A 22,735-nucleotide genomic window follows, 5' to 3' on the forward strand; every position below is an offset into this window, starting at 1 on the left:
AATAAACAAGTGAATATGCAAGCCGTGCCCAAGCACACACTGTATAAAAGAGCTGCAGATAACTCACCACGTCCCTCGGGGAGGCCGCATATAGTACAAATGGGAATTCCCAACAAAATTGCTAGTACCATTTTTATTTATCCTATGTTAACACAAATGTGGGATAAATTAGTTAGAGCCACGGATTATCTAGATGATCAGATTTGGGATATATTGGACATATTAAATACTAGTATAGCTGTACAGAATCAGCTTATAATAGTCACTAACCAACATACCCTGGTATTGGATTACCTAACTGCCTCACAAGGGGGTATGTGTCAAATCATCGGACCCACCTGCTGTCATTATATAGACCCGAATAGTACTATGAGTATGAGATTTAAATTAAAAGACGTACAACGACTCAGGGATCAGTATGACAAAGACAATGACCAAAATAAGGATAGCTGGTGGTCAGATACCTTTTCTTTTCTTAACCCGGCCAATTGGTTCAGAGGGATCGGTGGGTAGGTTACCGGGATTATGCAAAGCCTAATACATACAGTTATGGTTATTGTAATTATATATGTATTGTTCAAGGTTGTACTCAAGGGTATCTCGGTATGCACAAATAAATTTTGTGTAATGGATGCGAGAATATAAAGTTTTTTTTTTTGTAATATCACAAAAAGAATGACTAAAATGATCGACAAGGTTTTGAATGGAATATGTCAAAGGGGGGATTGTGAAGAGCAGAACAAAAATGATTACCTCAATGAACAAAAATAAAAAAAAAGAATTTGTGAACAATATTGACCTGTCCATTCAAGGACATTTTAGCTATAGTATGAAATCCTGTTTTTCTTGTCTGTGGAATTGCCTTTGTACTGTTTGTTGTGAAACTGCCGCCCACGAAACTGTTTTCTTTTCTTTTCTTTCTTTCCTGTTTTGTCTCTTTGTTTAAACATGCAAAACTTGTATAACCACTAAACCTACTGAAACAACTATATAAAGAAGGGATAGCACCTTGAAGGCAGGCGTGCTTCAGAGACTTCCCAGTGATACACTATACAAGACGTGTCTTGTGTATTATTTCTGGTGATTCCCCACTTCCAAAGGCTGCTCCGACTGAGTGTGATCCCGACAGTGAAGATCGTTTTGGATATTCCTATGAGAAACATTAACTGTTAATATTCACAAAGTGTAATCTCTATCTCTTCTTGTAAATTAATTTTTTTAAACAGTCCTACACTTAACGTGAACATTTCATAAATTGCCTGCTTTCCTTGTAACTGTAGCTAAAACTTGTCCAGGCCATGATAACTGAGGAACACTGGCATGAGCCACAAGGCGAACACCATAGAAAATATGACAACTGCAGCTTAGACAATAGGTCAGTATAAACTGTTATAAAACTTTAGGTTTAGCCTGTAAATCATTGCCACATACTCAAGGATGAACAACTTCGTTATACCAAGAAACAGAAAGATGATCGGCACAGAGCTTCACTATAGCGCAATTGGAGATTCGCTTAAACGATCTGTTTCAGAAGGACAGATGAGGTCTCCCTTGCTGTGAGCTGCGGGTGGTGCTATGCAATCGTCAGAGTTTTGTACAAGACCATATAATGAGAAGAAAAATGATGCAGCACTCACCCTTGCGCTTCTTCCAAGTGTGCTCTTTATTCAGCAAAACATACTATACATAGTATGAACCGGCATACGCAGTGATCTGTGAGGGAGCGGGAGTGAGGAGAGACCGGACGACAGCTGTTTCGCGCTACGGCGCTTCTACAGGTCCATGCTAAAAACAGGTGATGTCGTTTCCTTTTTAAGGTTTTTTTTTTTTTTTTTTTTTGACTCACCTGATTCTATTAATTACAATTGTGCGAGTTAAAAACAATGAGATCTCTTATTACAGAATGAACATTTACAAGTATATTACAAAATGAAGATTTACAAATGTATTATAAGAACACCGCCATGTCAAGTTTGTCGTTAAGACCCCCTGGGCCCTGTGCGTTTGTTTGTAGGATCCATTTCGCTTCACGCTGCAGCAGTAGGCGGTCATTATTACCGCCGTTTTGTGAACATTTAACTATTTCCAAACCTGCAAACCGCAATTGATCTGGATCACTATTATGTGTCTCTGCCATATGTTCTACAAAACGCACGCGTCCCTTTCCTGTCCGAATTGAGTTATAATGCTCTCGTATTCGGACTGTGAGAGGTCTAATAGTCTTACCTATATAAAACCGTTGACACGGACAGAAAATTACATAAACCAGAAATTTACTCTTGCAGGTTATGAAGTCTTTCACAAAATGCTCAATTATACCTATTTGCAAGGGGTTCTCAATTTTATGCAGATGGCATATGCTACAATTGCCGCATCTGTGGTTACCCTGCGGTATGGTTTTTGCTAACCAATTATTTGTTGGTGGTGATACTTTATTTTTTACAACAAGGTCTCCTATATTAATTGATCTTTTATATGAGAATAGAGGACATGTATCCGGGAGATTTCTAAAGTCCACGTCTTTCTGCAGCACATGCCAATTTTTTCGTATTGCTGTTTGTATATCTCTATCTAGTAACATAGTAACATAGTAACATAGTTAGTAAGGCCGAAAAAAGACATTTGTCCATCCAGTTCAGCCTATATTCCATCATAATAAATACCCAGATCTACGTCCTTCTACAGAACCTAATAATTGTATGATACAATATTGTTCTGCTCCAGGAAGACATCCAGGCCTCTCTTGAACCCCTCGACTGAGTTCGCCATCACCACCTCCTCAGGCAAGCAATTCCAGATTCTCACTGCCCTAACAGTAAAGAATCCTCTTCTATGTTGGTGGAAAAACCTTCTCTCCTCCAGACGCAAAGAATGCCCCCTTGTGCCCGTCACCTTCCTTGGTATAAACAGATCCTCAGCGAGATATTTGTATTGTCCCCTTATATACTTATACATGGTTATTAGATCGCCCCTCAGTCGTCTTTTTTCTAGACTAAATAATCCTAATTTCGCTAATATATCTGGGTATTGTAGTTCTCCCATCCCCTTTATTAATTTTGTTGCCCTCCTTTGTACTCTCTCTAGTTCCATTATATCCTTCCTGAGCACCGGTGCCCAAAACTGGACACAGTACTCCATGTGCGGTCTAACTAGGGATTTGTACAGAGGCAGTATAATGCTCTCATCATGTGTATCCAGACCTCTTTTAATGCACCCCATGATCCTGTTTGCCTTGGCAGCTGCTGCCTGGCACTGGCTGCTCCAGGTAAGTTTATCATTAACTAGGATCCCCAAGTCCTTCTCCCTGTCAGATTTACCCAGTGGTTTCCCGTTCAGTGTGTAATGGTGATATTGATTCCCTCTTCCCATGTGTATAACCTTACATTTATCATTGTTAAACCTCATCTGCCACCTTTCAGCCCAAGTTTCCAACTTATCCAGATCCATCTGTAGCAGAATACTATCTTCTCTTGTATTAACTGCTTTACATAGTTTTGTATCATCTGCAAATATCGATATTTTACTGTGTAAACCTTCTACCAGATCATTAATGAATATGTTGAAGAGAACAGGTCCCAATACTGACCCCTGCGGTACCCCACTGGTCACAGCGACCCAGTTAGAGACTATACCATTTATAACCACCCTCTGCTTTCTATCACTAAGCCAGTTACTAACCCATTTACACACATTTTCCCCCAGGCCAAGCATTCTCATTTTGTGTACCAACCTCTTGTGCGGCACGGTATCAAACGCTTTGGAAAAATCGAGATATACCACGTCCAATGACTCACCGTGGTCCAGCCTATAGCTTACCTCTTGATAAAAACTGATTAGATTGGTTTGACAGGAGCGATTTCTCATAAACCCATGCTGATATGGAGTTAAACAGTTATTCTCATTGAGATAATCCAGAATAACATCCCTCAGAAACCCTTCAAATATTTTACCAACAATAGAGGTTAGACTTACTGGCCTATAATTTCCAGGTTCACTTTTAGAGCCCTTTTTGAATATTGGCACCACATTTGCTATGCGCCAGTCCTGCGGAACAGACCCTGTCGCTATAGAGTCACTAAAAATAAGAAATAATGGTTTATCTATTACATTACTTAGTTCTCTTAGTACTCGTGGGTGTATGCCATCCGGACCCGGAGATTTATCTATTTTAATCTTATTTAGCCGGTTTCGCACCTCTTCTTGGGTTAGATTGGTGACCCGTAATATAGGGTTTTCATTGTTTCTTGGGATTTCACCTAGCATTTCATTTTCCACCGTGAATACCGTGGAGAAGAAGGTGTTTAATATGTTAGCTTTTTCCTCGTCATCTACAACCATTCTTTCCTCACTATTTTTTAAGGGGCTATGTTTAAATGTAAATGTGAATCTGCGATTTTTATTTTGATATTCGTTTGCATCTTTTCTTTTTCCATTGTTTTTTCTTTTTTTGCCCTTTTCTAACAGCTGAACTTGAGATAATTTGGCTGCTTTAATTTCCGCTTGTTGGAGAATATCTGTTGGATATCCTCTGTTTGAAAGGCGTGTTTTTAATTCTTCTACCTGAGTTTTATAATTTTCCTCATTATTGTTGATTTTACGTATTCTCACCATTTGACTATATGGAATACTGTGCTTCGTGTGGTTCGGATGGTCACTTTTAAAATGTAAAATGTTGTTCGTCGCTGTGCTTTTTCTGTGGACTTTCGTTACTATATTTTCATTTACAATTTCTATTTTTACATCTAGGAATTCCAATTCTTTTTTATTGAATACTGAAGTAAATTTCATGTTTTCTTTATTATTATTGTTCAGGAAAGTAACAAATTCGTTAAATTTAATTTCTTCGCCATCCCACACCATAAAAATATCGTCGGCAAATCTTAAAAAAAGCCGTATGTGCCGAAGGTATGGGTTCTGGGGTCCGGTGACGTACCTCTCCTCAAAAGCTGCTAGAAACAGATTTGCGAAGACGCACGCCACCGGAGTACCCATCGCGGTACCAACTTTTTGCAGATACCATCTCTCCATGAACTTGAAAGCATTGTGTGATAAAACGAACTCCAGACTATCCAGCACAAAAGAAATAAAATTGGCGTCTTTATTTGTATTCATTAGAATGTGATGGACTGTCTCCAAGCCTTTTTTTTGTGGGATTCTAGTGTAAAGGTTTACAATATCTATTGATGCCAGAGCAAATGTAGGTTGCCATTGGAAGTCTTTAAGGGCCAGGAGAAAATGTCCTGAATCCTTTACAAAAGAGGGAATTTTTAACAGCAGAGGTTTTAGTAACCAATCTAAAAACTGTGATAAAGGTTCGGTCAGTGATTCTTTGCCCGAGATTATTGGGCGTCCTGGCGGTTTTTCCGCATTTTTGTGAATTTTGGGGATGCTGTACCACTGTGAGAATTTAGGAAGCTCTGGCATTAATTTTTCCGCTCTCCCTCTTGTTAAAGTCCCCTTTTCCACATATTTTCTTAATAGGCTCCTCAATTTTTCTTTGAATCTATTTGTGGGGTTGCCGTCTAATTTAATATAGGTTTCTGTGTCATCTAGTTGGGATAGTGCTTCTTCTATATAATAAGATCTTTCTAATAGAACAATGTTTCCGCCTTTATCCGCCCTCCTAATGATGGTATCATTCCACATTTGTATCTCTTTTAGGGCTTTTTCTTCCTGTGTTGTTAAATTTTTTTGTGGTTTTTTGTATAATATTGCCTCTATATCTTTGATTACCAGGTCTTGGAATAGATCTATTGTATTCCCTGGTGAGATTGGCGGCATCCATTTTGATCTAACTCCTCCCTTGAATGGATCAAATTCTGTGCTAGTCGGGGGTATTGGGGCTCCTTCATCTGAATCCTGACCGTTCCCACTTAAATTTATTAATAAGTGTGTCATTTCTACGTCCCTCGGATCCATGGTAGAATAAGCCATGAAACCTAGGGAACTAATCTCTGCAGGACTGTCTGTGGCGACCGACATAGAAGCTCTCTCGAAGCTGTTTTTGCAAAAGTATTTATATAAATGTAACTTTCTTATGCTTTTAAATAAGTCCAATTTTTATCCAATTTTTTTTCAAAGTTTTTAAAATTTTCCTTACTAATACGGGAGGATAATTCCTGTTTCGATTTTTTCAATTGTTCGCATATCAAATCATAGTCCTTTTCATTTTGTTTCACCACCAGCAACAGTAATTTTTGTGAGCACTCTAGATGAATTTCTTCCCAAGCTTTTAAGAATGTGGGGTCATCTTTAAATTGTGAGATGTCTTTATAGACTCTGAGTCCTCGTGGACTATGATTTGATATGCGAACAATTGAAAAAATCGAAACAGGAATTATCCTCCCGTATTAGTAAGGAAAATTTTAAAAACTTTGAAAAAAAAATTGGATAAAAAGCTAACTGTGATTCAAATGGAAACCAAAGAAAAGAAAAAAGAAAAATTCCTCCGGGATAAGAGGGACTTCGAAGTGGGGCAGATTTTCTCATGGAATAGAAATGGTACTAAAAAACTGTTCAATAAAAATCGCTCCAGAAAATTCACCACAAAAAAATCGAAAATAGTGAAAGATGGCTGGATCACTGACTCTGATTCCAGTACAGCTGAGGACTTTAATGAAGAGTTACCATCTACCTCAAAGCCCACCCTGAATCCTATCATCCCTTTAGAAAGAAAAAAATCAGACGGGGAGGGAGAAAAAAGCGCGGTAAAAAAACGCAAACAAGTTTCGTGGAGACGATGAATGAACAAAGCGCCACAAAGGACAACGAAGAAGCCCTACAAATTATAAATCTAACAAAAAAATCACTGACAATACATCAGGAGAAAGTACTGTCAAGAGGCTTGAACTTCTGCCTTCCAGAATCCTTCGATTTATGCGACTTCAAAGTGGACTTATTTAAAAGCATAAGAAAGTTACATTTATATAAATACTTTTGCAAAAACAGCTTCGAGAGAGCTTCTATGTCGGTCGCCACAGACAGTCCTGCAGAGATTAGTTCCCTAGGTTTCATGGCTTATTCTACCATGGATCCGAGGGACGTAGAAATGACACACTTATTAATAAATTTAAGTGGGAACGGTCAGGATTCAGATGAAGGAGCCCCAATACCCCCGACTAGCACAGAATTTGATCCATTCAAGGGAGGAGTTAGATCAAAATGGATGCCGCCAATCTCACCAGGGAATACAATAGATCTATTCCAAGACCTGGTAATCAAAGATATAGAGGCAATATTATACAAAAAACCACAAAAAAATTTAACAACACAGGAAGAAAAAGCCCTAAAAGAGATACAAATGTGGAATGATACCATCATTAGGAGGGCGGATAAAGGCGGAAACATTGTTCTATTAGAAAGATCTTATTATATAGAAGAAGCACTATCCCAACTAGATGACACAGAAACCTATATTAAATTAGACGGCAACCCCACAAATAGATTCAAAGAAAAATTGAGGAGCCTATTAAGAAAATATGTGGAAAAGGGGACTTTAACAAGAGGGAGAGCGGAAAAATTAATGCCAGAGCTTCCTAAATTCGCACAGTGGTACAGCATCCCCAAAATTCACAAAAATGCGGAAAAACCGCCAGGACGCCCAATAATCTCGGGCAAAGAATCACTGACCGAACCTTTATCACAGTTTTTAGATTGGTTACTAAAACCTCTGCTGTTAAAAATTCCCTCTTTTGTAAAGGATTCAGGAGATTTTCTCCTGGCCCTTAAAGACTTCCAATGGCAACCTACATTTGCTCTGGCATCAATAGATATTGTAAACCTTTACACTAGAATCCCACAACAAAAAGGCTTGGAGGCAGTCCATCACATTCTAATGAATACAAATAAAGACGCCAATTTTATTTCTTTTGTGCTGGATAGTCTGGAGTTCGTTTTATCACACAATGCTTTCAAGTTCATGGAGAGATGGTATCTGCAAAAAGTTGGTACCGCGATGGGTACTCCGGTGGCGTGCGTCTTCGCAAATCTGTTTCTAGCAGCTTTTGAGGAGAGGTACGTCACCGGACCCCAGAACCCATACCTTCGGCACATACGGCTTTTTTTAAGATTTGCCGACGATATTTTTATGGTGTGGGATGGCGAAGAAATTAAATTTAACGAATTTGTTACTTTCCTGAACAATAATAATAAAGAAAACATGAAATTTACTTCAGTATTCAATAAAAAAGAATTGGAATTCCTAGATGTAAAAATAGAAATTGTAAATGAAAATATAGTAACGAAAGTCCACAGAAAAAGCACAGCGACGAACAACATTTTACATTTTAAAAGTGACCACCCGAATCACACGAAGCACAGTATTCCATATAGTCAAATGGTGAGAATACGTAAAATCAACAATAATGAGGAAAATTATAAAACTCAGGTAGAAGAATTAAAAACACGCCTTTCAAACAGAGGATATCCAACAGATATTCTCCAACAAGCAGAAATTAGAGCAGCCAAATTATCTCAAGTTCAGCTGTTAGAAAAGGGCAAAAAAAGAAAAAACAATGGAAAAAGAAAAGATGCAAACGAATATCAAAATAAAAATCGCAGATTCACATTTACATTTAAACATAGCCCTTTAGATAGAGATATACAAACAGCAATACGAAAAAATTGGCATGTGCTGCAGAAAGACGTGGACTTTAGAAATCTCCCGGATACATGTCCTCTATTCTCATATAAAAGATCAATTAATATAGGAGACCTTGTTGTAAAAAATAAAGTATCACCACCAACAAATAATTGGTTAGCAAAAACCATACCGCAAGGTAACCACAGATGCGGCAATTGTAGCATATGCCATCTGCATAAAATTGAGAACCCCTTGCAAATAGGTATAATTGAGCATTTTGTGAAAGACTTCATAACCTGCAAGAGTAAATTTCTGGTTTATGTAATTTTCTGTCCGTGTCAACGGTTTTATATAGGTAAGACTATTAGACCTCTCACAGTCCGAATACGAGAGCATTATAACTCAATTCGGACAGGAAAGGGACGCGTGCGTTTTGTAGAACATATGGCAGAGACTCATAATAGTGATCCAGATCAATTGCGGTTTGCAGGTTTGGAAATAGTTAAATGTTCACAAAACGGCGGTAATAATGACCGCCTACTGCTGCAGCGTGAAGCGAAATGGATCCTACAAACAAACGCACAGGGCCCAGGGGGTCTTAACGACAAACTTGACATGGCGGTGTTCTTATAATACATTTGTAAATCTTCATTTTGTAATATACTTGTAAATGTTCATTCTGTAATAAGAGATCTCATTGTTTTTAACTCGCACAATTGTTATTAATAGAATCAGGTGAGTCAAAAAAAAAAAAAAAAAAACCTTAAAAAGGAAACGACATCACCTGTTTTTAGCATGGACCCGTAGAAGCGCCGTAGCGCGAAACAGCTGTCGTCCGGTCTCTCCTCACTCCCGCTCCCTCACAGATCACTGTGTATGCCGGTTCATACTATGCATAGTATGTTTTGCTGAATAAAGAGCACACTTGGAAGAAGCGCAAGGGTGAGTGCTGCATCATTTTTCTTCTCATTATATGGTCTTGTACAATACTCAAGGATGATACCATGCAATATCGAGACATCTGTTAAAAGATGCCCTCCCTCCATCAAAATGTTTATCCTCTTAATATATTGCAGTTATCATTTTATTTAGCACTGTGTACCTACAATTGCTTACTTTGACCTTCTGCAGAGTTAATTCTTCTCTTTTCCATTAGGTCTATGACATCAAATGATTAAAAACCGACTGGCTGAATCCTTCTAAGCTTTATGTAGAAACAAGAAGTCTCTTTACCCTACAATGTTCATCATTAGAATTACAATCCTACATCACTGTAGGAGAATGGGGAGGTGGAAGCAGCTGGTTCGGGAGTTGAAAAGGAGGTAAAGCTGGGCTGCCAGGGACTTTCAGTGATTCATGCATGGATAAGAGACACCTTTTTAAAAGTGATAAAAAAATATATACCGTACTCTTTTCTTTAGAATAAAATAATCTGGTATCACCACATTTGGAATGACTGATACAATAAAAATAGATCAACCACAAAAAATAAAAATTAAAACAGCGACCCTATAAATCAGATCTTTGCAGATGTCCAAGATGCTCCTTTATTGCCTACAATGGTCCATACTTTATGATTAATATGCGTAGTAGCAGCTGTATACGTGCCCACAGGCACTTGTCCTATAAACATTCTCCTTTTGAGATGAGCAAAATAATTCTCAGGACAAACTTCCTGCTACCTGCTGGTATCATAAGTACTTCTTATGAATAGAAGGACCCATGATGTTATGACATTGTGGCATGAGGAAATTCATGGACATGACGTGGCAGGGGCCTACTAAGAAGAAACATCCAGGCTGCCGATAGTAAGAACTTAGCATTGTTATGGTCCAGCTGCCTTGGTTTACCAACATGGCTACTGAACCAGGTCCTACAAATTGCTTTGTTCAACTGAAATAGAAATAAAATTAATATAACGTGTTTTTTTTTTTATTTTACCAGAAAACCCTTTTAAAAGACTGGCACAGCACTAATCCATGAGATATGTGTTACTATGAAGACCAAAATAACATTACATAAAGAGATCAATTAAATTGTTAAAGGCAAAGAATGCAGTCATTACCGAATGCCAAGGATACTGTGGACTGAGATAATAAGTTCTTCTGCTGTCTCCTCAAGAGCCCTAGTGTAGGAATATATTTCTGTTGAGTCCCTGTCAAAATGGTCTTGAATCAATTTAGCATTGTAACTTCTAAGCCATAAAACTCTTTAGGGCTCTATTAAAGTTTCATAGGCCAAAGTATTAAATTCAGTAAAACGGTGAAAGGCAGAACACTTAAAGGGACACTGTCACCTGAATTTGGAGGGAACAATCTTCAGCCATGGAGGCGGGGTTTTGGGGTTTTTGATTCACCCTTTCCTTACCCGCTGGCTGCATGCTGGCTGCAATATTGGATTGAAGTTCATTCTCTGTCCTCCGTAGTACATGCCTGCACAAGGCAATCTTGCCTTACACAGGCGTGTACTATGAAGGACAGAGAATGAACTTCAATCCAATATTGCAGCCAGCATGCAGCCAGCGGGTAAGGAAAGGGTGAATCAAAAACCCCGCCTCCATGGCTGAAGATTCTTCCCTCCAAATTCAGGTGACAGAGTCCCTTTAACTTTGTGTACAGCCATTAGCAGACCATTCATTATTAAAAATAATATTTATTGTACACATTGAGTTATATTGGAAATATCTGTTGGAATCGATGAACTATGTTGAAGGGTTAACAGGCAATGAAGTTTTCTGCCACATTTCTGCTTATATTAGTCATCTTCTATATACTGTATTTGCCCAGTAGATGAACTTTATATCATTTAGAAACATCTCAAGGAAATGTCTTCATTTACTGATACTGTAATCAAGTTTTAGCACTGTCAGCCAAACGAGCAGTTAATGGCATAAGCCTTTCTGCTATCGCTGTGTGCCATCAGATTGCTAATTGCCATGGAAGCTTTGAACAACTTACCAAAAAATAGCTACTGTACATTAGGAAATTATAAAGTTTGTTAAATATTGCATAAAGGTAGGCATAATGAGGTTATTTCATACAGTGATAGATATATTACATTTACAGCCTGTGCAGTGGCACTGGGACGGGGCAGAAAGTGGGTCCACTACCCAAATAGTGGCTAATTTGCATTGTTAATTAGATTGGCTGTAGTTATTAAGACAGCAAATTTCAATTGTGAATTGACAGAAAGATCTAAAGGTGCTCATGCAGATTAGATAGCTGTCAGCTGTACAATCGGCAATCGTTCAGATTACAGCTACAGTATATCTCCTAAATCTCCCATCAATAAGACAAATGCTCCTGTGTTCTGCATATGAGAGGCGCTACCAAAGTCCTCTGGCAGTGGCTTATTTCCTGGAGCATCAAAATATCTCCTGGAGCAGTAAAATATCGATATTTGCAGATGATACAAAACTATGTAAAGCAGTCAACACAAGAGGAGATAGTATTCTGCTACAGATGGATCTGGATAAGTTGGAAACTTGGGCCGAAAGGTGGTAGATGCAGTTTATCAATGATAAATGTAAGGTTATACACATGGGAAGAAGGAATCAATATCACCATTACACACTGAATGGGAAACCACTGGGTAAATCTGACAGGGAGAAGGACTTGGGGATCCTAGTTAATGATAAACTTACCTGGAGCAGCCAGTGCCAGACAGCGGCTGCCAAGGCAAACAGGATCATGAGGCGCAATATAGAATATAAAGACACCAGCGCTCCTTAATATAAGTGCTGTCCTTAGCAACTGGAATCCAACAGCCAGGTGCCCAGGCTGATACAAATGAAATAATAATAAAGATTGATTCCGCGCTTCAGGATGGATCATTAAACAACAAACACGTAGATGACATGCAAGAAAACTGCCTGCTGCCAAAGGTATATAATACCCATTAAATGTGGCGCGCGTGCAATGCAGACATATAATACACACCGGCACTGCACTAATTGTATCCTGCACCAGTACTGGTCTGACTCACCAGGTTCCCGGGGTGTAGTAGATACGCAGGGTTCCGGATGTGTGGGCAGCTATCAGATTTCCTGGTGAAGGTCCTTCAGGTGGGAATAGTGTGATGGGAAGGGGCTGACCGCAGACACAGAAAGACGGCATGGCGGTGAATCGGTGTAAAGCCAGAGAATGCCCCGGCCGGTGGCGTCCCTGGATACAGAGAGAAAAAAAATGGCCGACGAAAGCGCTCAGCATGTGACGTCACAGGAGCTACGAGGTGCTGCTGGGGCAAAAACGGTATCCGATGCATTTCGAAGGATCACAGTCCTTCTTCATCTATGCGTTTATTGTTTAGTGATCCATCCTGAAGCGCGGAATCAATCTTTTTAGGATTATTTAGTCTAGAAAAAAGACGACCGAGGGGTGATCTAATAACCATGTACAGTAAGTATATAAGGGGACAATGCAAATATCTCTCCAAGGATATGTTTATACCAAGGAATGTGATGGTCACAAGGGGTCATTCTCTGCGTCTAGTGAAGGTTTTTCCACCAACATAGAAGAGGATTCTTTGCTGATAGGGCAGTGAGATTCTGGAATTCCTTGCCTGAGGAGGAGGTGATGGCGAACTCAGTCGAGGGGTTCAAGAGAGGCCTGGATGTCTTCCTGGAGCAGAACAATATTGTATCATACAATTATGAAGTTCTTTAGAAGGACGTAGATCTGGGGATTTATTCTGATGGAATATAGGCTGAACTGGATGGACAAATGTCTTTTTGTCGGCCTTGCTTACTATGTTACTAGGTTACTATGACTTCTTAGAGAGCAAGGACCAATGCACAGTTCTTTATTTAACCCTTTTGCATCACGGCTATTTTTCCCTTTTTGAGATTTCTTTTTTTATTCTCCTCCTTCTAAAACCATAACTTTTTTTATTTTTCCGTTGACATAGCTTTATGAGGTCTTGTTTCCTGTGGGACGAGTTGTATTTCTAAATGACAACATTCATTTTATCATGTAATGCACTGGAAAGTAGGAGAAAATTCCAATTGGGGAGAAATTGTGCAAGAAAAGCACAATTCTGCAAATGTTTTTTCATTTTTTATTTACAGTGTTCTTTGAACAGCAAAAATTACCTGGCAATATGATTCTCCAGGTCAGTGCAATACTAGACATGCCTAGTTTATTTTTTTAACCCCTGACATTAGACGTACTATCCCGTCGAGGTGAGGTTGGCCCGTATGCCCACCAATGGGATAGTACGTCATAGAGATCGGCAGCGCTCATGGGGGGAGCGCGGCCGATCGCGGCCAGTGTCAGCTGACTATCGCAGCTGACATCCGGCACTTTGTGCCAGGAGCAGTCACTGACCGCCCCCGACACATTAACCCCCGGCACACTGTGATCAAACATGAAGGGGACTCCCTGCATGCTTCCCTGAGACCCTCGGAGCAATGTGATGTGATTGCGTTGCCTCGAGGGTCTCCTACCTTCTTCTCCCTGCAGGCCCTGGATCCAAAATGGCCATGGGGATGCATCCAGGTCCTGCAGGGAGGTGGCTTTGCAGCGCCTGCTTAGAGCAGGAGCCGTGAAGCCCCCCTGCTGCGCACGTCAGATCGCTGATCTGACACAGTGCACAGCAAAGTGTCAGATCAGCGATTTGACACTTTACTGTGATGTCTCCCCTGGGGCAAAGTAAAAAAGTTAAAAAAAAATATTTCCATGTGTACAAAAAAAATAAAAATCCTAAATAAATGAATATATATATACTAGATTGTGGCCCGATTCTAACGCATCGGGTATTCTAGAATATGCATGTCCCCGTAGTATATGGACAATGATAATTCCAGAATTCGCGGCAGACTTTGACCGTCGCTGATTGGTCGAGGCAACCTTTATGACATCATCGTCGCCATGGCAACCATTATGACATCATCATCGCTGTGCCCGTTGCTGATTGGTCGAGGCCTGGCGGCCTCGACCAATCAGACGCGGGATTTCTACGTCCTTTATGACATCATCGTCGCTGTGCCCGTTGCTGATTGGTCGAGGCCTGGCGGCCTCGACCAATCAGAGATGCGGGATTTCTACGTCGATGCTGTGCCGGTCTCTGATTGGTCTGATTGTGGCCCGATTCTAACGCATCGGGTATTCTAGAATATGCATGTCCCCATAGTCTATGAACAATGATGATTCCAGAATTCGCGGCAGACTGTGCCCGTCGCTGATTGGTCGAGGCAGCCTTTATGACATCATCGTCGCCATGGCAACCATTATGACATCATCGTCGCTGTGCCCGTTGCTGATTGGTCGAGGCCTGGCGGCCTCGACCAATCAGACGCGGGATGTCTACGTCCTTTATGACATCATCGTCGCTGTGCCCGTTGCTGATTGGTCGAGGCCTGGCGGCCTCGACCAATCAGAGACGCGGGATTTCTACGTCGATGCTGTGCCGGTCTCTGATTGGTCGAGGCCGCCAGGCCTCGACCAATCAGAGAGCCGGGATTTCCAGGACAGACAGACAGACAGACAGACAGACAGACGGAAATACCCTTAGGCAATTATAGATATAGATATATATTGTTCCAATAAATACATTCCTTTATCTAAATAAAAAAAACAATAAAAGTACACATATTTCATATTACCGCATCCATAACGACCCCACCTATAAAACTGTCCCATTAGTTAACCCCTTCAGTGAACACCGTGAAAAAAAAAACAGGCAAAAAACAACGCTTTATTATCATGCCACCGAACAAAAAGTAAAATAGCACGTGATCAAAAAGGCAGATATAAATAACCATGGTTACGCTGAAAACATCATCTTGTCCCGCAAAAAATGAGCCACTATACAGCATCATCAGTGAAAAAATAAAGTTATAGTCCTTGGAATAAAGTGATGGAAAAATAAATATTTTTTCGCTAGCATAGTTTTTATCATATAAAAGCGCCAAAACATAAAAAAAGATATAAATGAGGTATCGCTGTAATCATACTATCACAAAGAATAAAACTGCTTTATCCATTTTACCAAACGTGGAATGGTATAAACGCCCCCCCAAAACAAATTCATGAACAGCTGGTCTTTGGTCATTCTGCCTCACAAAAATTGGAATAAAAAGCGATCAAAAAATGTCACGGGCCCGAAAATGATACCAATTAAAAGTCAACTCGTCCCGCAAAAAACAAGACCTCACATGACTCTGTGGACCAAAATATGGAAAAATTATAGCTCTCAAAATGTGGTAATGCAAAAAAAATTTTTTGCAATAAAAAGCGTCTTTTAGTGTGTGACAACTGCCAATCATAAAAATCTGCTAAAAATCCCGCTATAAAAGTAAATCAAACCCCCCTTCATCAACCCCTTAGTTAGGGAAAAATAATAAAATTTAAAAAATGCATTTTAGTGTTATGGCTAGGGTTAGGGTTAGGGCTAGGGTTAGGGTTAGGGCTAGGTTTAAGGTTAGGGCTAGGGTTAAGGTTAGGGCTAGGGTTATAGCTGGGGTTAGAGTTAGGGCTATGTTTAGGGTTAGGGTTAGGGTTGTGGCTAGGGTTAGGGTTTACGGTTGGGGCTAGGGTTAGGGTTGGGGCTAGGGTTAGGGTTTGGATTACATTTATGGTTGGGAGTAGAGTTAGGAGTGTGTCAGGGTTAGGGGTGTGGTTAGGGTTATGGTTAGGACTAGGGTTAGGGGTGTGTTGGAGTTAGGGGTGTGGTTAGGGTTGGGGTTAGGGTGTGGTTGGGATTAGGGGTGTGTTGGGGTTAGAATTTCAGTTAGAATTTGGTATTTCCACTGTTTAGGCACATCAGGGCTCTCTAAACGTGACATGGCGTCCGATCTCAATTCCAGTCAATTCTGCGTTGAAAAAGTAAAAGAGTGCTCCTTCCCTTTCGAGCTCTCCCGTGCGCCCAAACAGGGGTTTACCCAACATATGGGGTATCAGCGTACTCAGGACAAATTAGACAACAACTTTTGGGGTCCAATTTCTCTTGTTACCCGTGGGAAAATAAAAATTTGGGGGGCTAAAAAAACATTTTTGTGGGAAAAAAATTATTTTTTTATTTTCACGGCTCTGCGTTATAAACTGTATTGAAATATTTGGGGGTTCAAAGTTCTCACAACACATTTAGATAAGTTCCTTGGGGGGTCTAGGTTCCAATATGGGTCACTAGTGGGGGGTTTCTACTGTTTAGTTAGATGAGGGGCTCTGCAAATGCAACGTGACGCCTGCAGACCAATCCATCTAAGTCTGCATTCCAAATAGCGCTCCTTCCTTTCCGAGCTCTGCCATGCCCCCAAATGGTGGTTACCCCTGACAAATTGAGTATCAGCGTACTCAGGACCAATTGCACAACAACTTTTGTGGTCCAATTTCTCCTGATACCCTTGGGAAAATACAAAACTGGGGGCTAAAAAATAATTTTTGTGGAAAAAAATAAGAATTTTTATTTACAGCTCTGCGTAATAAACTGTAGTGAAAGCTCTCACAACACATCTAAATTAGATCCCTAGAGGGTCTACTTTCAAAATTGTTGTCATTTGTTGGGGGTTTCAATGTTTAGGCACATCAGGGGCTGTCCAAACGCAACATGGCGTCCCATCTCAATTCCAGCCAATTTTGCATTGAAAAGTCAAATGCCGCTCCTTCCCTTCCGAGCTCTGCCATGCGCCCAAACAGTGGTTTACCCCCACATATGGGGTAACTGGGTAGACAGGACAAATTGTACAACAACTTTTGGGGTCGATTTTCTCCTGTTACCCTTGGTAAAATAAAACAAATTGGAGCTGAATTTAATTTTTTGTGAAAAAAAATTAAATGTTAATTTTTCTTTAAACATTCCAAAAATTCCTGTGAAACAATGAGGGGTTAATAAATGTCTTGAATGTGGTTTTGAGCACCTTGAGGGGTGCAGTTTTTAGAATGGTGTCACACTTGGGTATTTTCTATCATATAGACCCCTCAAAATGACTTCAAATGTGACGTGGTCCCTAAAAAAAAATGGTGTTGTAAAAATGAGAAATTGCTGGTCAACTTTTAACCCTTATAACTCCCTAACATAAAAAAAAATTGTTTTCAAAATTGTGCTGATGTAAAGTGGACATGTGGGAAATGTTATTTATTAAGTATTTTGTGTGACATATCTCTTTGATTTAAGGGCATAAAAATTCAAATTTGGAAAATTGCAAAATTTTCAAAATTTTTGCCAAATTTCCATTTTTTTCACAAATAAACACCGGTAATATCAAAAATGTTTTACCCCTATCATGAAGTACAATATGTCCCGAGAAAACAGTGTCAGAATTACCAGGATCTGTTAAAGCATTCCAGAGTTATAACCTCATAAATGGACAGTGGTTAGAAATGTAAAAATTGGCCCGGTCATTAACGTGCAAACCACCCTTGGGGGTAAAAGGGTTAAGGAGGTAAAAAAAAATTCAGAAATTTGTTAAGAAACTAAAATTTTTGCTTGAGTCACCGCTGAGACCTGTAACTTTTACAATTTTCAGTCAATGTGGCTGCATGAGGGCTTGTTTTTTGCGCTCTGAGTAGAGATTGATAATATTTTGGGGTAGATATGATGTTTTGATTGCCTCTCATTAATTTTGTAGAGTTGCGGTGGCTGAAAAACAGCAATTCTGATTATTTGATTATTTTTGTCATTATAGAGTTTACATATTGAGTTATTTAATCTATAATTTGATCAATTGGACTTTTAAGGACGAAATGACACCACATACGTGCAATTTTTTTTATTTCTTTTATTTTTAATGGTGGAAACATTTATATTTTTTATGTTCTTTTCATATTTTTTTTAAATATTTTTCACTGTTCACTGGATTTGTTAGTTCCCCTAATTGCTTGTTCTGTACACAGCAATACTACAGTACTGGTGTGACCAGAAGAAATCACAATCTCTAATGAACACTAACCACATGCTGGCATTCACAGGAGAACAGTCATGAAAGACATGAGGATCTTCAGCAGATTTCCAGCAATTGTGGAAACCCATCAGTGCCCTGCAATCACAGCACAGAGGCACCAATGGGCTATTTGAAAATGTGAATTCCACTGTTAGGGATTGACATCGCATGTAATAGGTTAGCAGCCTAGAGTGGAGTTTCACTCCAAGCACAGCTTTAAGGGGCAGATGATGGCTTAATATCCCTGCCATTTTCTATTGGAAAGATTTGAGCTTGACTTGATCAAAGTCAAGGAGCTGCAATCAAATGTAATTGTATGCCCGATTGTGGCAAGAGGTTGTGTGCATAATCTCCTATTGTTGAAAAAAATTTGGACATAACACAATGAGGAAGATGTGCAAAATTGAGTATGTTCTATCCATGCTTCCCTTGTTAGTGCATATTTGGCTCATCATATATAAATTATCCATTTTATGCGCAGAAAATTTACTTGGTATTAAACATTGACACTGTTTTTCCTGTTCTGTTCTGTCAACAGCTGTCAATATTTGTCATTATTACTAGAGATGAGCAAATATTTCAATGTTTGGTTCAGCTCACAATCGCCGAATTTGCAATATTCGCTGACTTAATCATTAATTAAATTGCCAAATATAGCCGAACATACACAGCATAAAAGCCGGTGTTTCCCAAGCTGTGTGACAGCATGGGAAACACTGACATAGCGCTTCTGATCGGCGGTGAAATCTTCCCCACTGGTCAGAAAGCCACAGTTCCCACACTGCCAGAAAACAGCGTAAGCACTCAGCTGTGATCGGAGGTATAGAGTTTACATCCGGTCACTGGTGTCAGCTTATGGGACTACAGCTCCCATCAGCTGACACTTGTTGTCGCTAATAACAGTCAGAGCAGAAGAGGCGGATGCGAGCATTCATCTGTCATTCTCAGCTCTTCCCACTTGCCCGGTGGCAAGTGGGTTTCATATTTGTGGTGTTGATGTCACCTTTGTATTGTCAGGTGACATCAAGCCAACGGCTAAGTAATGGAGAAGTGTCTATAAGACACCTATCCATTACTAATCCTATAGTTACATAGTAAATAAAGACACAGCCAGAATAAAGTCCTTTATTAGAAATAAAACAAAACACAGTTTTCAATTTTATTTAAATATAACAAACAATTTTACTCACCTAACGCCTAATTCCACCGAAGCCCCCGTTCTCTTGTAATAAAACTAAAATAAAAAACAACAATATATCATACCTGTCTGTCATTCTGTCCCATGCAATCAACCATATCTGAGGGATAAACAGTTTTCAACCTGAATGGTGCTAAGATGCAACCATCCAGGCTGAGAACCACTCGGGAATGAACTACTGCGAGTGGAGCCTCAGTGACCGGTGGTGGTGTCATCGAGGTCACATCTGGTCCCTGAGGCTGCGTTCCGAACAGGGCTTAACTGCTGTGACTTCGGTGAGATCCCTGCTAGCACCATGGGAAAAAGTTAGTGACTTCACCGCAGTTCAAGCACAGTGGCTGCACAGAAGATCAGCGTGAGAATTTCTCACCGTGATCAGCGATGAAGTCACTGAGCTTGAACTGTGGTGACCTCATCACTGACTTTTTCTCATGGTGCTGAGGTCATGGCAGTACAGCCCTGCTGGAAATGGAGCCTTAGTGACCAGAAGCAGGTATGGACTGGATCTGAAATTCAGCCCTGGCATTTGCAATCACACAGGCCCATGTTACCCCGTTTCCAAGCATCAGATGGGGATATATTACCAATATTACACTGCATGGAGGAAAGTGCATGGAATAAATCAAGATTTACTACAAGACCAATATTTCTAATGATACCTGTGGCCTGCTGGAGTAAGTGAAGGAGTCAGCAACTTTGTGCTCCATCACAACTGTTAACAGTATGGGTGTCTTGAGAACACTGATTCTGTTAACAATGTAGCAGATAAGACAGCCCACGATCAGACAGGCCCTTCTGGCATTTGCCAGAATTGCCAGATGGCCAGTCTGGTCCTGACCGGAGGTACCCTCGATGACATCTCCGCTAGTCACTGAGGCTGTGCACACAGAATGACACTAGTGGTTCTAATCCTGGATGGTTGCCCCTCGGTGCCGTTCAGGTTGAAAACTATTAATCCCCCAGACATGGATACCGTTGTGGGACTGAACAACAGACAAGTATTGTATATTGCTGTTTCTTTAATTTAGATAAATAATTTTGAAAAAACCTGTGTGGATTCCCCTCTATTTTTGATAACCAGTCAGGCAAAACTCACAGCTGGGGCTGCAACCCTCAGCAGTCAGCATTAGCAAGGTTGGTTATCAAGAATAGAGGGGTCCCCATGCTGTTTTATTAATTATTTAAATAAATAATTTAAAAAATGGCATGGGATCCCCCCATTTTTGACAACCAGCCTTGCTAAAGCTGACAGCTGGGAGCTGGTATTTTCAGGCTGGTAAGGGGCCATGGATATTGGTCCTTCCAGTGTAAAAATAGCAGCCTGCAGCTGCCTAAAAAATTCACATATATTAGATGTGCCAATTCCGGCACTTTGTCCGGCTCTTCCCACTTGACCTGTTGCTGTGGCAAGTGAGGTGATGGTTCGGGGAAAGGGGGGTTGATGTCACCTCTGTATTATCAGATGACATCAAGCCCTGAGGTTATTAATGGAGAGGCATCAATAACACTCCTATCTATTACTAATCCTCTAGTTACATGGTAAATAAATACACAGCCAAAAAAGTTCTTTAATTGAAAAAATGACACAGACTCTATCAATAATCTTAATTAAACCATACTTACGACCTCGCCTAATTCCACCGAAACCCTTGTTCTCCTGTAATAGAACTAAAATAAAAAAAAATACCATACCTGTCCATCATTCTGTCCCACACCGTAATTCATGTCTGGGGGAGAAATAGTTTTCAATCTTGACGGTGCCAAGATGCGACTGTCCAGGCTGAGAATCACTGGTGAATTAGATGCTGCGAGCACAGCCTCAGTAACTAGTGGTGATGTCACTAAGGCTCTTTTCCCAGCCAGGCTGATCTCCAGGCTGAGAGCTGATGTTTTTAGCTTGAGGGGGCAGTATCCATGGCCCCTTACTAGGCTATTAATTTCAGCCTGCAACTGTCTGCATAGCCTTTGCTGGTTGTTAATTATAGAGGACACTACATCATTTTTTAGGGTCACCCATTTTAATAGCCAGTAAAGGCTAAGTGTACAGCTGTGAGCTGATATTGGTGCAGAATCCAACCAGAGGAGCAGCACTTTTATACCTAATACTATCTAATAGACCTGACAGAATAACAAATCTGCAGGTGGTCGGGCATCTAGGAAATATTGACCACAATATTGTACAGTTTTACTTGTCTTTCGCAAGGGGGACTTGTCAGGGAGTCACAAAAGCAATGAACTTTAGTAAGGCAAGGTTTGACAGGCTTAGAGATGCTTTTAATCTGGTTTACTGGGACAATATCCTCAGAAATGAAAATACAGGAATAAATGGGAAATGTTTAAGAACATCCTAAATAGGCTTTGTAAGTGGTTTATACCTTGTGGGAATAAAAGGACAAGAAATGGGAAAAACCCAATGTGGCTAAACAAAGAATTATGAGGGGCAATTAACAGTAAAAAGAAAGCATTTGCACTACTAAAGCAGGATGGCACAGTTGAAGCTTCAAAAAATTATAGGGAGAAAAATACTTTATCTAAAAAACTAATTAAAGCTGCCAAAAAGGAAACAGAGAAGCACATTGCTAAGGAAAGTAAAACTAATCACAAACTGTTCTTCAATTATATCAATAGTAAAAGAATCATAAGTGAAAGTGTAGGCCCCTTAAAGAAATGTGAGGAAAGAATGGTTGTAGATGACGAGGAAAAAGCTAACATATTAAACACCTTCTTCTCCTTCTTCACCTTCTTCTTTTCTTCACGGTGGAAAATGAAATGCTAGGTGAAATGCTGAGAGACAAAGAAAACCCTATATTAAGGGTCACCAATCTAACCAATCTAACCCAAGAAGAGGTGCAAAACCTCTGCTAAATAAGATTAACCCCTTCATGACCAGGGGATTTTTCGTTTTTCCGTGTTCGTTTTTCACTCCCCTCCTTCCCAGAGCCATAACTTTTTTATTTTTTCGTCAATTTGGCCATGTGAGGGCTTATTTTTTGCGGGACGAGTTGTACTTTTGAACGACATCATTGGTTTTAGCATGTCGTGTACTAGAAAACGGGGAAAAAAATTCCAAGTGCGGTGA

General features: G+C 40.0%; 1 protein-coding gene across 1 annotated transcript in view; it reads right to left on the reverse strand.

The window, feature by feature from the left end:
- The window catches only part of EPHA10 (EPH receptor A10), a 1,463,996-nt gene that overhangs the window by 837,175 nt on the left and 604,086 nt on the right, over positions 1-22,735 (reverse strand). The gene's annotated exons all lie outside the window — the stretch shown is intronic.

Source organism: Ranitomeya imitator, chromosome 3 (genome assembly GCF_032444005.1).
Source record: "Ranitomeya imitator isolate aRanImi1 chromosome 3, aRanImi1.pri, whole genome shotgun sequence".
NCBI classification, from domain to species: domain Eukaryota; kingdom Metazoa; phylum Chordata; class Amphibia; order Anura; family Dendrobatidae; genus Ranitomeya; species Ranitomeya imitator.